The sequence below is a fragment of the Amblyomma mixtum genome, chromosome 6 (genome assembly GCF_055824585.1).
Source record: "Amblyomma mixtum isolate Tamu chromosome 6, ASM5582458v1, whole genome shotgun sequence".
Classification (NCBI taxonomy): Eukaryota; Metazoa; Arthropoda; class Arachnida; order Ixodida; family Ixodidae; genus Amblyomma; species Amblyomma mixtum.
Genome location: NC_143017.1, coordinates 154,373,224 through 154,388,148, shown reverse-complemented (window position 1 = coordinate 154,388,148; position 14,925 = coordinate 154,373,224). Strand labels below are relative to the sequence as shown.

General features: G+C 49.0%; 1 protein-coding gene and 1 pseudogene across 4 annotated transcripts in view; one reads left to right on the top strand and one right to left on the bottom strand.

Annotated features, from left to right (window-relative positions):
- The window catches only part of LOC149340859 (cholinesterase-like), a 212,420-nt gene that overhangs the window by 124,679 nt on the left and 72,816 nt on the right, over positions 1–14,925 (bottom strand). The window lies entirely within an intron of this gene.
- LOC149340860 (uncharacterized) lies at positions 2,767–4,611 on the top strand (annotated as a pseudogene).

The following is a 14,925-nucleotide window of genomic DNA, read 5'->3' as shown; positions in this document are numbered from 1 at the left end:
TTTGGAACAAAAACATATGAGCTCTTCGTCATTGTTCATCGGTGAAATCATTCATTGCTGTCTTGGCCACTCGTATGCAATGTCCCATCAACTAACCCGTACGCAACCATTGGTGGGAATTAGAACATCTAGCTTTTGAGGCTTACTGATCAATCTCCAAAAGTGCGCAATCAGCTGTGTAGCACTCTAAGCGTTTTGATTCCTCCCTTCAGCGCCTCCCCAATCGACCCTCTCAAGCGGAATTCGCATCATGGACCAGATCGTCGGCTTTGTTTTAGGATGTTATATGACTTGAGGCAATGTTAAGGATTCCTGTCAACCGCCTAGCTTCGACAGTATATGCGGCTGGAACTGGAGGGCACCTTCGTTTTGTTGGCGGGCAAGACAAATATGAAATGAACAAAGGAATGGCTTTAGGTAGCGAAGGTATATCCCGAGCAGGCACTTGGAAATGGGCATAAAGAAACTACAAACAGGAAAAACTTATTGAACGATCAGATATCTGGTGCGATAATTCTATGAAAGCAGTTAGATTTGCTCTCGATGATTAATTTGATGCTTTGGCTCTAATGAAACCTTTTACTCTAGGCCAAGGCTTCACATACACGATATAATTATTCTAAGAGAACGTCAGCCAAAAAATAGACGCCACGCTGTGAGTAACACAGGTACGCGAGGCTGGTAGAAGACTTTGAGCCTCGTGTTCCTATGTTCCTCCTTGTGTGGCGTCTATTTGTTCGCTGCAGTTCTTTTGGATCATGCACCAACTAGCTTAGAAACAAATTCTTCTATACAATTTTTCATGAGGGTGAAAGTGAGCGTAGGTGCGGTGGGTGGTCGTGGGTGGAGAGGCCGGCCGTGGGTGGCTGTGAGGTGGGTGGGTTGAGGAAGGGACATGGATGGTGGGAGGTGCTTCTAGCGGGCTGCTTGTTGCACGACTGACAAAGTTGTTTTCTCCAGCGCTGATATCTGCAGTTCGTCCATCATTCCGTCGGCTATTTTCGTACTTGATGTGAATGCGGGTGGTCTAGTTATTTGACCTGACGTCACGGATTCGTCCCCGATCTCCTGCGTGGTGGGAATTCCCTCTATAGTGTGCGCAGATTTAATTAGATAGCAAGCGACGCCTCAGACACCTGAGCCCCAGATAGGTACTTACAACAATGCCTCGTGATACGCAGTGCCGCTATCCGAAATGTTATACGCAAGCACTGCTGGGGGGAGGTGGGTTCTGGGCATATCAGTCACGTGCACTCCGACCATTCCGAGGGCAAGGAGGGCGAACGGCAGCCTCTGGCGTCGCGATTACAGCAAACATGGCAAACCAATCCAAAAGGGGGGATAAATTTCGTAACGGTTATCAAGGGACGACGCGGCCTGTATCGTGGCGTTGGGTGTCGCCGCTACATGAGCATGTTCCCTTCACATATCGCAGCATCCACTGCGCACCCTAGCATTCCGAACAACTTTAGCGAACATCACGTCGTGCAACTGAAGGTATGACTGGAAATACATGCACGTGTCTCTCTGAACGCATTCAACATCTGTCCAGTAATACACGCCTCACTCAAAGTGTGACGCCTCCTCCACAGCAAGGTTCTGAACGTGCTTCTCCTGTGAGCTCTTCTGCGATGCGGGTGAGCTGCGGTACGAATCTCAGATTTGCGTCTGGGGGATTTTATTAATTTGCAACCGACAATTTTTCCACCTTACCCATTCTGCGTGTGCTGACTCCATATAAAGAAGCAAGAGAAAGAGACTACACAATACGCAACACACTTTTCCCCGTAGCTAGTGAACAGATACCCGTTTTTTCCACTCCCTTAGCATTTTATTTCGTATCCTGCACTCCGGCTACACAGAAACAACATACCATAACCCAGTAGGGGTACTTTCGTGGCCCCGACTTCTACATTACAATCTTTATCGCTTTCAGCAGAAAATGTGACCAGTAAGCTTGCTAGAAGAAGCGCACAAAGCCAATGACATTGCCTATGCGAATAGAGTTTTTTTTTTTCTCTCGCTGAAAATACTGCTCTTTTTTCATCCCCATTATACTGATCCGCAACCTAAAGAGGAGAATAATTTCTACGTATTATGACGTGTAGACGGGAACACTCAAAACAATATAAGCTGTTCGTTAACCCGACCGAACCAACAAGCGCGTTCTTTGCTGCTTGCCGTCAGAACGCTTTGAGATAAACCCCATCTCCCTTTTTTCACTGCAACTATTAGACAAAACCTCACATGCGGAAAAATTTGCTTTGATCATTCTCACATGTGGTCCCACGCCACGATTTCACTTTGCCGCTTAGTTTAATTACACAATGAACAGCCGCAGTATGCACTCTATACAGTATTCAATCTCATCGGTTGACGCCCGTTTAAGCAAAGGGCCTTTCAACAGTGAGGCTGCATCCTGCCCTCTATTTCTGGCATGATCTCCCTCGCGGTTTTCGTAACTCTCATAGCAAACACGACGCTGCCAAATGCCACAGCTGGCTGCGCGCTCAAGTGACCACGAATCACGTCCGCATATACACCTCTAGAGCAAACAGCCCAATTGAAAGGCGCGTCTGAAAAGTGGCGCCCTTGCACTGATTCCGATCACGTCCCTCAGCTTCCACCGGGACGCCTGCCTCGCTTCCGAAGCGACGGTCTTCCTGGGCGCCCGCCGCGTTGCTACCTCGAAAGACCGTCCCCAGAGTCCGCCACCGTCGCGGAGGGCGCGCGGCCACGTGACGACCGGGCGCTCACTGCGCGCGGCGTTGGAAAAGCGCTCGCGCAGCTCCCCAGGCCGAGCGAGCGAGGAGTCCGCTGGAGCGACGCCGCCGTCGGCGAAGGCGCCGCGATCCCGCAACTGCCCGTCGCCCCTTCCCGCCCTGCATCCGCCCGAGTTCGGCGACGACCACGCGCCTCACGCTCGGTGAGAAGAGAATCCAAGACAAGCCCCGACCGGCGCTGCACTCATCTCCTTAGAAAGAGAGGCGGCCCCTTCAAGAAGTGTTTGAGTCCCTGCCTGACTTTCTGCACGCGCTTCGAATAAGACACACCCGCGAAGTTGGGGCAACACGGGCACGCGGTCGCTGATCCGTCCGAATTGGAGCTCGTCACCCGCCAGTGAGAACGCGGAAATCGTTTCCACCGGCGGTGATCCCGCGAAAACGGCTTTGCACGCTTTCCACCACCTTCAGCCAGCGGCCGCCCCGCTGGCGTTGTCAACTGCGGCGGCGATGAACGGCCGACACCACAGCCACCACCCGCACCACCTACAGCAGCAGCACACGTCCCACGATCTCCTGCGGCACCCGTCCCGGCACCACGCTGGCGTCATGGCTCTGACCGCCGACCCAGTGGCTATGCCGCAACCGCCCGTCGTGTCTTCGAGTGACCTGGGCTCGGGGGGCGTGAGACGTCGCCAGGGAGGCGGACAGGGCTCCAAAGGGACCACGACCCGACAACCGACGTGCGCCCGGTGTCGAAACCACGGGCTCAAAATTGCCATCCGGGGACACAAGCGCTTCTGCCAGTTCCGCCAGTGCGACAGTCCCAAGTGCCGTCTGACCGTTGAGCGCCAGAAAGTGATGGCTGCACAAGTGGCCCTCCGCCGTGCCCAGGCCCAAGACGAGGCGCTCGGTCGCATCCCGGCCGACGAGGACGAGAAGCCCGTGCTTCCCACCGATCCGGGCGCCCCGTCTCTGCCGCAGACCACGGCGTCCTTGCTTCGAGGACCCTCGGGGGCGCTGGCCGTCTCCACCAATTCTGCCTTCAGGGCCACGGCCGGTGAGTGCGATGGCTAAGTGCTACCGTCCATTTACTGCCGTGCCGAAAAAGATACTTTTAAACTGAAAAGAGAGAGTGGGAGAACCTGCGCTCACTCTCTCTGACCAGACCGCTTCTCCAGGCCCGGAGTGGCGCCATGTGACCTGTCTCCCTTTCTGGAGACACCCCGCATGAATGGCGTCGCACGACGTGATTTGTGGCGCCTTTCAGGTAGCGCGGCAAGAGCTTTTGCTTTACCGCGCAAGAGCGCAAGCGAAAGGTCTTGCTCTGTCGCACCGTCTCTTGTGTTTCTGCAATATGATCATTGTATTTACATATTGTGCAGCAAAGAAAACATGCACTGGCTGCGAGTGTGAGAAGTTGTAAATGGCGGAAGTTCTTACAACGGTGCAAAAATGTAAAAGCTTCCGCTTACTATATGGATATGTGTGTTTCTCAGTCTCGTAGTATGCTCACAGTCCTAAAGCACATTTTCTACCCCGCTGTTAGCAATTCAGGTAAAAAACGAAACCATTTAAAGCTTTTTACAAAGCCTGCCATACAGTGTACGTTTCGAACTTCAGTACAGCCTGTGGTGCTAGAGCATTTCAGTAAGGTGGCTCCCATTGCGAAAGCTGTGTACGCCCTAAACATTACTACTTTAATTTGACATTACAATTTTGTACGTACGGGCTTTAAAGAGAAATGGAATGTTCACTGTCTTTCACAACAAGTTTTTTGCTGATTTCCATGCACGCCGATCTGTTACTGCTCGCGAGACTGAACGTTTCGTTTGCACTGCTGTTGAGCCGAATATGAAAAGACTGCGAGCTGTAAACTGTGGCAGTTACTGACAGTCGGAAGCTTTTGCAACGATAGATGTGCGAAAGGTTCTGCACTGTACACTCGAAAGATTCATGCGTGCCTTAATGAGTGACAGACTATTTACAATGACCCAAACTGAGTCGTTTTGTGGAACGTACACGGAAAACCACTAACGCGCAGTTCTTCATTCGTGGTTTTGCTGTAGTATGTGTTCACTACGAACGCTTGAGTGCAGTTCTCTGCGGAAGCTCTTGCAGCAACAAGGAGTGTGCAAAAGCTTTCGCTCTGTAAAGTGCTGTTTGCGTTGATGCTGATTGCGAGTTCATATATGTCACCAATGTGTGTTACCACACGATATCTGTTGCGGACCACACACCTCGTCGACGCTATGGCAGCGAGCGCCCTTCACTTCACCGTGGCGGAACTGCTGACTACGTTCCAAGGCTGTTCCAGGGTACGCATCAAGCTTTACTTCATTGCTTTCTTCGACACTGGCAGATGGCGTAATTTCCTTTTTCTTTTGCTGTTCCTAATCACTTCATATGACAATACTGAAGTGTCAGCAGTGTGACATGCTTGGGGCTTAGCCTTCTGAGAAGATCGCGCTCTTGAGGAAACAGCTTGACTTCTTCGATATGCTGTGTGCCCAGCAATTTCGAACCAGTTCGTGCACCTCGGTCCACGAGAGCTTAATAAACATCAAGAAGGGAAGCACGGACCCAGCTCAGTTTAACGCAAAGGGTTTTCTGTGTCTGTTGCGCGCAACGCAATTTCATTGCGTTGCGCGCAGCAGATATAGAAAAATCTTTGCGTTAAATGGAGCAAAATTTCATTGCACGCAACAAGCTAAAATAGACAGTTTATTGAGAAAATGTTAATGTTAACCATTGTTTAATTCTTAATTACTTGTGACGAGTAAGCGTAAGCGAAGAAACCATTGTCTGGAAGAATTAATAGACCGTTTATGGAGAAAGTGGTAACCATTGTTTAATTCTTACTTTCGACGAGTAAGCGTAAGGGAAAAAAAGAGTCTCTGGAAAAATTAATGAACAAATGAATGACTGACCAGCGCCTAATAAAGGAGGCACTGGGCTGACTAACTGAGTGAGAGAGCGAGCTAGCTAATGAATGAGTGTGAAGTAGTTAACGAGTGATTTGTGTACACAAAGCGAATGCCTGCTCTCAATGAACGTGAGAGCCAGCATTCGCCGTATCCAAACGTTATTCAAGGTTCTGCTTTATTCGATTACCTCGGTGCTTGTTTCTCAAGGTGGTGGCCATCTGAGTGCTTCCATAAGAATTTCTTTTGTTGGCGGCCATAAAGTTTTGGATGCGTACGACATTCTTATTTCCTGTAAGCTGACATGCGGTATGGGCGTGTCGTGCAGATTGTATGGAACCAAATCTGTGTAAGGTAAGGACAACTCTAGCCCTCACCTTTCGAGACCTACCTTTGGTTTCTAGGGGTGCAGTAAGGGATCCACGATACGGCTGAGAAGCCAGCCCCGCTGGCTAATTAATTACTTCTGGCAAATATGGTTCATTTCGTTAACTTTTAAATGCTCTCACCTTGCTTCCAGATTTAACCCGCATCGCTTATTATGTGAAACGCTTACAGGGCGGCAGTTAGCATGAAATGGGCCAAAAAAAAAAGTGTAAAAAAAGTATAAATGCGCGAAGATAGAAAATGAAGCTACACCCTCACGCGAGGTGCAGCAGAAGCAAATAAAATAGCACGATGGCCAGATGTTCCCGTTAGGGGGGCAGTCTACAGACTTTCATCGACTACGATTTTTTTGTGTCAGTAGAAAGGTCCTTGCCCAAATAAACAAATACCCAGCTGTGGCGCTCAAGAATAAAGCTAGAAAAAATTTAAAGGCTAATTTTACCACATTGCGTTCTCGTTTTTTTTCATTGGCAGACGGCGTGTGGAAACCCTCACATCGGGGACGCGATATAAAGTCAGTACAGTAACTCCGCCCTGGCGACGTCCAGTGACAATAATAAGAATGCCATCAACAAATACGCATAGATTATATTAAAAAAACAGTAGAGAGCACTAAGATGGCTTTGAAATTAATATAAAAAAATAAAACTGGTGGTATCTATTACATACACCAGGACCAGTTTTTCCCGGAAGGACCGCTGCCGACGGCAGCGCAACTGACATCGTAGCGGCAGTCTGCCTTTCTGAAACTAGTCGGAAAGATTATGAGGAAGCATGACTAAACCATGCAAAAACGGTGACGAGTTGCAAGATAAAAAAAATTAAGGCATCTTAAGTGTCTTCCAGCAGAAAGTCTAGTATATCGGCAAAGCGGAAAGTTGGACAAGTTGGATAACGTTCATGATGTAAAAAATAGCGCACAGGGAACACAAGGGACGGAAAGTCTGCGTCGTTTACTTTCCGTCCCTTGTGTTCCCTGTGCGCTATTTTTTACATCATGAGTCTAGTATATCAACTTCCGGCGCCGTAGCCGGATTACTTCGAGAGCCGCGAAGCTTTAACACAGCGCGGTGCAATCGTTGCCTACGGCCTGGCATTTTCTCAACTATAACAAAATTAATTCCTGCCAAAACGTCGAGTTCTACCAGCGCGATTGTCATCATAGCGAAAGATTTACAAGAATATGCCAGTATTTTTGTACTCGTCTCAGGTGGTGGACAGTCCCTTTAAGTAGTGGTACAGGCGCTCGTGCAATTTCTCACGCGCACTGCAAAATAGCAGTGCTTGATTTCATACGGTGCACACGGTGCTGTGTATACGGTGCGTACCTGAACTAAGTTGTCTTTGCTCCATTAATGTCAAATCATCATCATTGTTTTTCCTGCTTGCTGCCTTTGCTTTCGTTATATTGTTTTCCGCAATCCACGGAGACAGAATAGCGTATAACTATACCAAGCCAGCAGGGTGTCTGTTGCGCCTGCGCAGTGGCAGATGTGCGCCCGCCTCTCTCATTGTGCGTGCGCAGCAGGTTCGCGGCTGGTACGGTGCACTTGTGTAGAACAGTCCGTTTTCACTATGCTAACACTCTCTGTTCATACTCCGAAATCATCTCTCTTCGCGCACTTAGTGTGGTCCTCTGTCATTCATTCATTCATGCAGAATGACCAACATCGTTTCTCCAAGCACTATGCAGTGTTTAGGGTTTGACTACATACATCAGCGCCGGCAATGGGCGCAGGCCTACCGTAGGGGGTTCACCCTATGAATAGGTGGATCGTTTTTTTCTTTGTATTTACCATTCACGCAGCGCATCTCACTCGCATTATGTTTCCGCATTCCACTACCGTCGAAACGCAACACCACCTTCTCAAGCTGACGCGGTAATCTGATCCAACAAGCCTTCCATGCCTTGTGTAGCTCGATCACGGCTACAGCGCAACATGAACTGAGTCAGCTGCATACTCTGCTGTGGAGTGCAATGGGACCCGTTATTTTGCAGGGCACACAAGGCTGCACAGTTAGACTGCAATGAAAACAAACCGCACCCGACAGGCCAGCCTGGCGGCTTGCGTTCGTTGTCTAGTTCTCTACCTGTTCTCTGCGGAAAGCCGATACAAGCTACAGGACTCGCCGCGGAAGTTCAGCGGCTATGGTGTTGTGCTGCTGCGAATCGGTCGCGGGTTAAATTTCCGGCCTTATTTCCGCTAAAGAAGCCACAGAAGATCACATCGAAAAATACCCCACGGGTTCAGGCGTGACCATTTGGAGCTTAACACCTGTTTGTGTTGATGGCGACAGAAGGTCAGCGTCGCCTGGTTTCTTGGCTGGGGAATTAAGCTTCACGCAAGCCACGTGATAGCCGTCGCGTGTGTAAGCGCGAAAATCCGCTTGCTTTCGGGCCTGTGTCGAACGAACCGTAGCAGTCATACATACGCGACGGGCAGATTTCTGGGCGTGCCAAGTGCCCGAGCATTGTGACGCAAATAACAACGAAGATGCCGTCTCAGAAACTATACGAAATATCGACAAAGCCGTGTACAGCTGAGCCGTAGCACGATTGCTGTGGTGAAGAGATGCCATCGCCGCTAAAGGAGAAGCTATTTCTGGAAGTAATGTTCTCTACGGGAAATTATATTTCTCACATTGAGAGGCATATTCATAACGGGAAAGTTGAGCAGAACGACGAAATTGAAGACAGAACGGGGCGGAGGAGGATCGTCGGGTCAGAAACAGAACTTATCATTCGTATATACCCACCATGACTGAATACCAGATAACAGGCCCAAATCGAGAAACCCTCAGTGACAGCCGAATGCCACATGAATTAGGTTTACAGCGACCAGTTTCGTTCGATATTTATATGGCGCAAGAAGAATGTAGATGAAGAAAGATTCAGTGAATTGTATCCTTTCAACGCCATGAGGACAGGTGACCTCCCTATCAACAATCCAGCATCCATTCACGAGGTTAGTAAGGCTCTTGGCGCAACGGGCAAGTCTGGCCCCGTTCGTTCCTTGTTTCCAATGGTGTGTTGGGCGATCATCCGCTGGAATGCTCACTTTAGTATTGATTGATTGATTGATTGATTGATTGATTGATTGATTGATTGGTTGATTGATCGATCGATCGATCGATCGATTGATTGTGGGCACCTATGGCGCCAAAGTTGTATTAATTTTTGCGGCCTTACTGGGCCTCAAATAGCATAAATGCGACGACTCACGCTAGTACGCAAGAGCATCTAAGCGTTGCTACGGTAGTGCAGCTGTCGGCAGTATCACCGAAAGCTAGTTCCACTGTAACTGAACGACTCCATCCTCTTTCCACGACGATAGAACTGAAAATAATGCTAAACAGCGCATAGCAAAAAATGTCTGATAACTATGGCGTATGACTCTGGCTTGCTGTAGTGCAATGAAGGTGACCTCTAAATATTTTAGAAGTACTGAAAAACCGGAGCTCCTTCTAATATACTTTTAAATGCGGGAAACGCTTACGTTGATGCATTTTCCGCGCAGTCTTAGCTGCACACTAAAAAAGTTCTGACCAGTAGCCCAAAAATAGCCACTTCTCTGCTCCCAGTTTCCCCCGGCCAATGTACCGACAGTCTGTGCCTCACCAGTTTGTTTGCCTACTGCAGTAAATCCGACAACCTCAGCGCGTCTAACGAGAGGAAGCGAAGCTTGTCAACCGCCTAACCTGTTGCTTGGCAAAGTTTGGGTACGTCTTGGTTCTATTAACGCCAAAGGCATATCCGGCTTATTCGCAGCTCTCGGAAATCGGGCCCACGTTCGCGGCTATCTTAGCGGAAAGGGACATGCGAGAAGATGGCTGTCTTTGCAGAGAGCTCGCAATTTTCTCGGGATGCTTCGTACTAGGGCTAATTTTGTTGGAGAGGCCACAGGCTGGCAGCATCAGATACCGAGTGTGTTTGCGGGTAGCATAATTTTCCACCATTCGCGGCGGAAAGGGACCTATATTGAAATGTGCACTACTTCACTGCACTGCGGAACTTCTTTGTAACAGAATTTATTTGTGGAACTCGTTTCCGTAGCGTCAAACTCCTGGCCTTTGATGAATTCACTGAAAAGAAGGAACGCTTTGAAGTATTCTTTTAGCGGTATAAGGGCTCCCGGGAATCTGTGAACCTTAAGTAGAGAATGCCCAATTCTGCATATATAGGCATCAACCCATTAGCTACGCGTCATAACCTTAAGGCGGAGCTTAGGTGTCCCCTGCAATTTTTCGACCACGTCGCAGGGCTTTCAGGAGCACGAAGATTACAGGACACATCTTGCAAGAATTTGGCTTAGTTTCCACCGACTTCACGCACACAGAATTCGCGCATACTATGCCCAAGACCCTCCGCAATGTCTCCCGTGATCTGAAGGAAAGAATTACCAACGTCAGTGTAGAGATTTTGAAGCTTCTATATACGCTTTTCTCTGCCTGTACTCTAGCACATTTCCGTACCCGCCAAAAGCACGCACACAATGGATCAACTTTTAAGCATCATTTTCATCGGCTGGACGGAGTTTTCTCTCTTTCTTTTGCCCACGATTACACGCTCGTACAGAAAAGCTATTAACTGAACGCAATTAACCATAATTTGTTACATTGAAGAGCAAGCAACGATGCAGACAGCGCTGGAGGGGTCAGGGGGCGAAGACCGCAGAAAATGCCTTTAAGATATGGTTTCCTAAATTGCCACACAGAGACGCGCCAGATTTGGGACGCTATTTTATAAGAGCGTGGTGTACGCACGTCGTATGACTTTGATTATGCACTCTCGTAAACACGAATGCACCTATTTGGGAGGAAAAGGAAGTAAGCTGTCCTCTGCACTCTATTTTTTATGGGTGTGCGCTAGAGGACAGCTTTACTCCCTTTTTACTCATTTCTGTTTAGAGTGTGGTATTCTGCATCATAAAACGACAGCAGCATTGATAAAGTGATAGAATTAGCGAACAGATCGCTGCAGCTATGTTTATGGCTAGCGCTTATAGCAAGCAGCGAGAGGCGCATGTTTACTTGTAGTACAGCTGTAGCATCCTCTTCCTTCCGTTCCTTATTTCATTCAAATTTTTGCGTCTCTCTTTTCTTCACTCACTCACCTAGACAAGAGCTAAACTGAGAATGGCCCTCACTTGCTCTTCGTTCTCTTTCGTTTTCCTGTCCCTTTCATCATTTCCCTCACGGCGCGCGTGGTACTCAAGTTCGGAGCCGCCCGCTCCGGCCGCGTTTCGACGGAGGCGAAACGGAAAAGGCGCCCATGAGCTGTGCGATGTTAGTGCACGTTAAAGATAGCCGGTTGGTTGAAATTACTCCGGGGCCCTCCACTTCGGCACCTCTTTTCCTCTTTCTTCTTTCTCTCCCACCTTCCTGTCTTCCCTTACGGCGCGGTTGAGGTGTTCACCGAAAAGTGAGACAGCTGCTGCTCCTTTCATTTCATCAAAAAATCCAGGGCGCGGTTCAGGTGTCCAACACAAGTGAGATAGTACCGCACCTTTGCTATCCTCATAACCTCGTGATTATTTATTTATTTAAATTCGGGTGCTAAGCCCTGAGGACGAGGGTTCAATACCGGCCGTATCTCTTTTCAGTGGAGGCTACATGCAAAAACAAAAATGGTGTTGAAGAAATAAAAGATGCGGATGAGGTGTCCACAGAGTCGTGAGACAGAGTTTCTACGTCTTTCTTGCCTCAAAACCAATTTTCAGGATTCTGCACATAGCCTGAGCTAGCTAGACTTTCTTTCTAAAATTCGCAGCCCTGCCCTTGTTGTCTTTGTTCGAGCAAAGTGCGTTCTACCTCAATTGCAATCAGCTCGCTAACTTCCACACCATAGCCATCCTTTCGCGCTCTGTTCATCTTTATTGGTATCGTGCAAGATAGGAATAGCCAATCGACCTCGTGCGGTGACCATTGACTGGTTTGGAATTCCTAGAATAAGGCCTACGCGGCGCCAAAGCAAAGAACGAGGGCTGCTATAACGCACTGCCTGATTCGAATTTTGCTCCGCCTACCCTCAAACGAGTCAATCTTCCAGCGCCCGGGACGCGTGCCGAGGCCGCTGCCGCCATATGCTTACACGTAGCCGCCTTGTATCGAAGCCGTCCGAAAGAGATGCCGCGTTGCGCAGCTGTTTCTTCTCTGTCGTGGTTATGATGCCTCAATGTGGCACAGCCGCTCGCGCTGGCCATTGGCTGGGGCCGCCATGTCCAAGGACGCCCGTAACTCATCGACACGACCCTACCGGCCCGTGGCGGTGCTGGCCGCGCAGGTCGACGACCCCAGGGATCAGAGCGGGTGGCAGATGTTATACCGCACGCACACTCCGGGGCCGAGTTGTCGCGGCGAGCTAACTTTCCCATACCGCGTCAGTTTCGCTCCGCGTTTGGTGTACCCGATTTGCATTTCTCACGCCGACTGCGTCGATCAGTAGTCGGGATTTTTGTTTTTACGCCGATGTACATGCGTTGAGGACAGGTCGTCGCACCTATTGAATTACTTAACAGGTGTCTCATACATATCGAGCTACGCTCGATCTTATGTACGACGGACGGAAAGAGTTGGTTAGGAAAATCAGTCCCAAGACGACTACAGAGAGGAAGTCACAGCTTGACTGGCGGCAAACTGCGCCTTGTCCATGTGACCGACCTGTTATCACACATACATATACGGCAGTTTCGGGAATCGAATGGATGGCCACTGGTCTGCTCGAGTCCTTGTAGGGCAAGGCACATAAGTGATGTCTTATCTGTGTAATTCGAAACACTTACGTAACGCTTCGAAGCAGAAATAACCGAGCACCTCGGTAAATTAATTGTCCATACAGCTATGGAAAACCGCTTTTTTTTTCTTCTCCATCTCGTGACCACAATAAGACATGGTTGATACAGAACCCAAGCCTGCGGCCAAGAGTTTCGCTTCCCGAACTTCTTATAACAAGGGCAGTGCTGAGGAAATCGGGCGTATTTCCGAAGGAATAAACATTGAATTGTAGGACGAAATAACACAACCAGCCAGCTGGATAGCAGGAAAGGCCTTGTGGACCTCCCTTTCTCTCTCTCTCTCTTCCTCACACACAAACATACACACGCACACAAAGACCACAGTAGTGTCCCACAAAAAAATTTTAAGCGAAGCGGGTGTTAGAAAAAAGGTTTTTAGCAGTCAGGCAAAGCGAATGAGGAGACATACATGCTTCCTCCGTTTGAAGGAATCTCAGCTGAACGCGGCTTTCTTTTTTCCGTGCTGTCACGTCCCATAAAACTTTGTTTGGGACTGTACACACATCACTGCGAGATCTGAGGACAGGAAAATCAGAACCTCGTCTAATAGTAGCGACTGATCGCGTTCCTCCGAGGTGTAGGCCTGTCGGTACGAAGGTAAAACCGAATAACCGCAACGGCACGACACAACATAGTTGTGTTCTCTCTCTGATGTCCTGTGTGCTGTCTTGTTATTAGTCCTTAATTAGAGCCTCGCCAGTGCGCTTATTTTTTATTACTTTCGTCTTTATGAGGCAGTGAATCAACACCAGCAATCGCCGCGACGAGAGCTGTGTTGGCTATAAGCCAATTTCTTAAGACTAAAGCGTTAGAATCCCTTGTTCATCAGTGAGCAGCTGCTCGTAAGGAACCGTCACTCTGAAAACACCTGCTGGGTCTGAAATACAACGACAACTGCAACTATTAAATGTTGCTGCGGGTTAAGTACGACACATCGCGTTTGTGTACGGCGCGAAAAGAGGCATGGCTCACCATCGTCTGCAACCGATACGGGCCGCCAGTTGCAATGATCTTACTTCATTTCTGGTCAGCAGCACATTTCTTAACACCTGCGCATATGGTGATGCATGTACCCTCAGGTAATTACCGTTTAAGCGAAGGTTGTAAGCACCATAGAAATCGTCGGTTCGTGTCTAAAACGTTCCGTCTCAACTCCCGCAACTGGCACAGGGCACCCGTTTATTTTGTCAGCTGGTTTCCTCGTCTTGCCCTTCCACTGCAGAGCTCTTGCAGCAGAATTCCTCGACACAGAATGACACAAGAGACCTTGTTCGCGCTGCTGCCTACTTATCATAACTCCTTCCGTTTCTTAACTTTTGGTGCAAAAGCACTATTCCGATGGGTCAACCCCGAACAAGATCTTGGGATGCTTGTACGCTTGCGGTGTCTCCAGGTTTGCCGAGTAAACATCCACGACTGGTATTCGAACCCGCGGTGGCGCGGACAGATCAGTTTCGCAGGCCGCTGCGCGAAAGCACTAGGCTGTCGCCGCAACAGAATGCGCCTCGTGTTAGATTGCAACACACTCTCGCGCTGTGAATTAATTGCACGTCGTTTTCTTCATCCACTAATACCAGAACTATACTCGAGCATTGAGCTACGTGGCGGCAGCGATAGAGAGATGCGGGTTGCATGCGTTGACGGGGACAGCGTTGTGCAAGTAAGGCGGCACTGGAGCAGAGGCCGCCGGCGTGTGTTTGGTAAATTTGCAATGACAATGAAAAAGTTGAAAATGCGCATGACTGACTCTCAGGGTAATTGGACACCTCAATCGCACTTTCAGGTACGTGGCGGTGGTGTCCACGTGCAAAAGAAATGCGCTTTCGCAAAATATTTCGTGCTTAGCAATGCTAAACCGCCAGCAATTCTTTTCCATTCCACAGGTAAGGAACGTATGCCGCTGAACTTTCGCGGAGGAGACAAATGAATATTCCCGATTATTCCTGCTTCGCCGCTATTTCCAAAGTTTTGATGATAATATAGCTCTTCTTTCTCAGTGCGCATCTCTGATGGAGGCCTCTGTCTTCACCTGCGTCGTCATGCACCCCGTCGACAGAAATCGAAGCGGCCCCATGGCCTCGCATCAGTCGCGGCCAG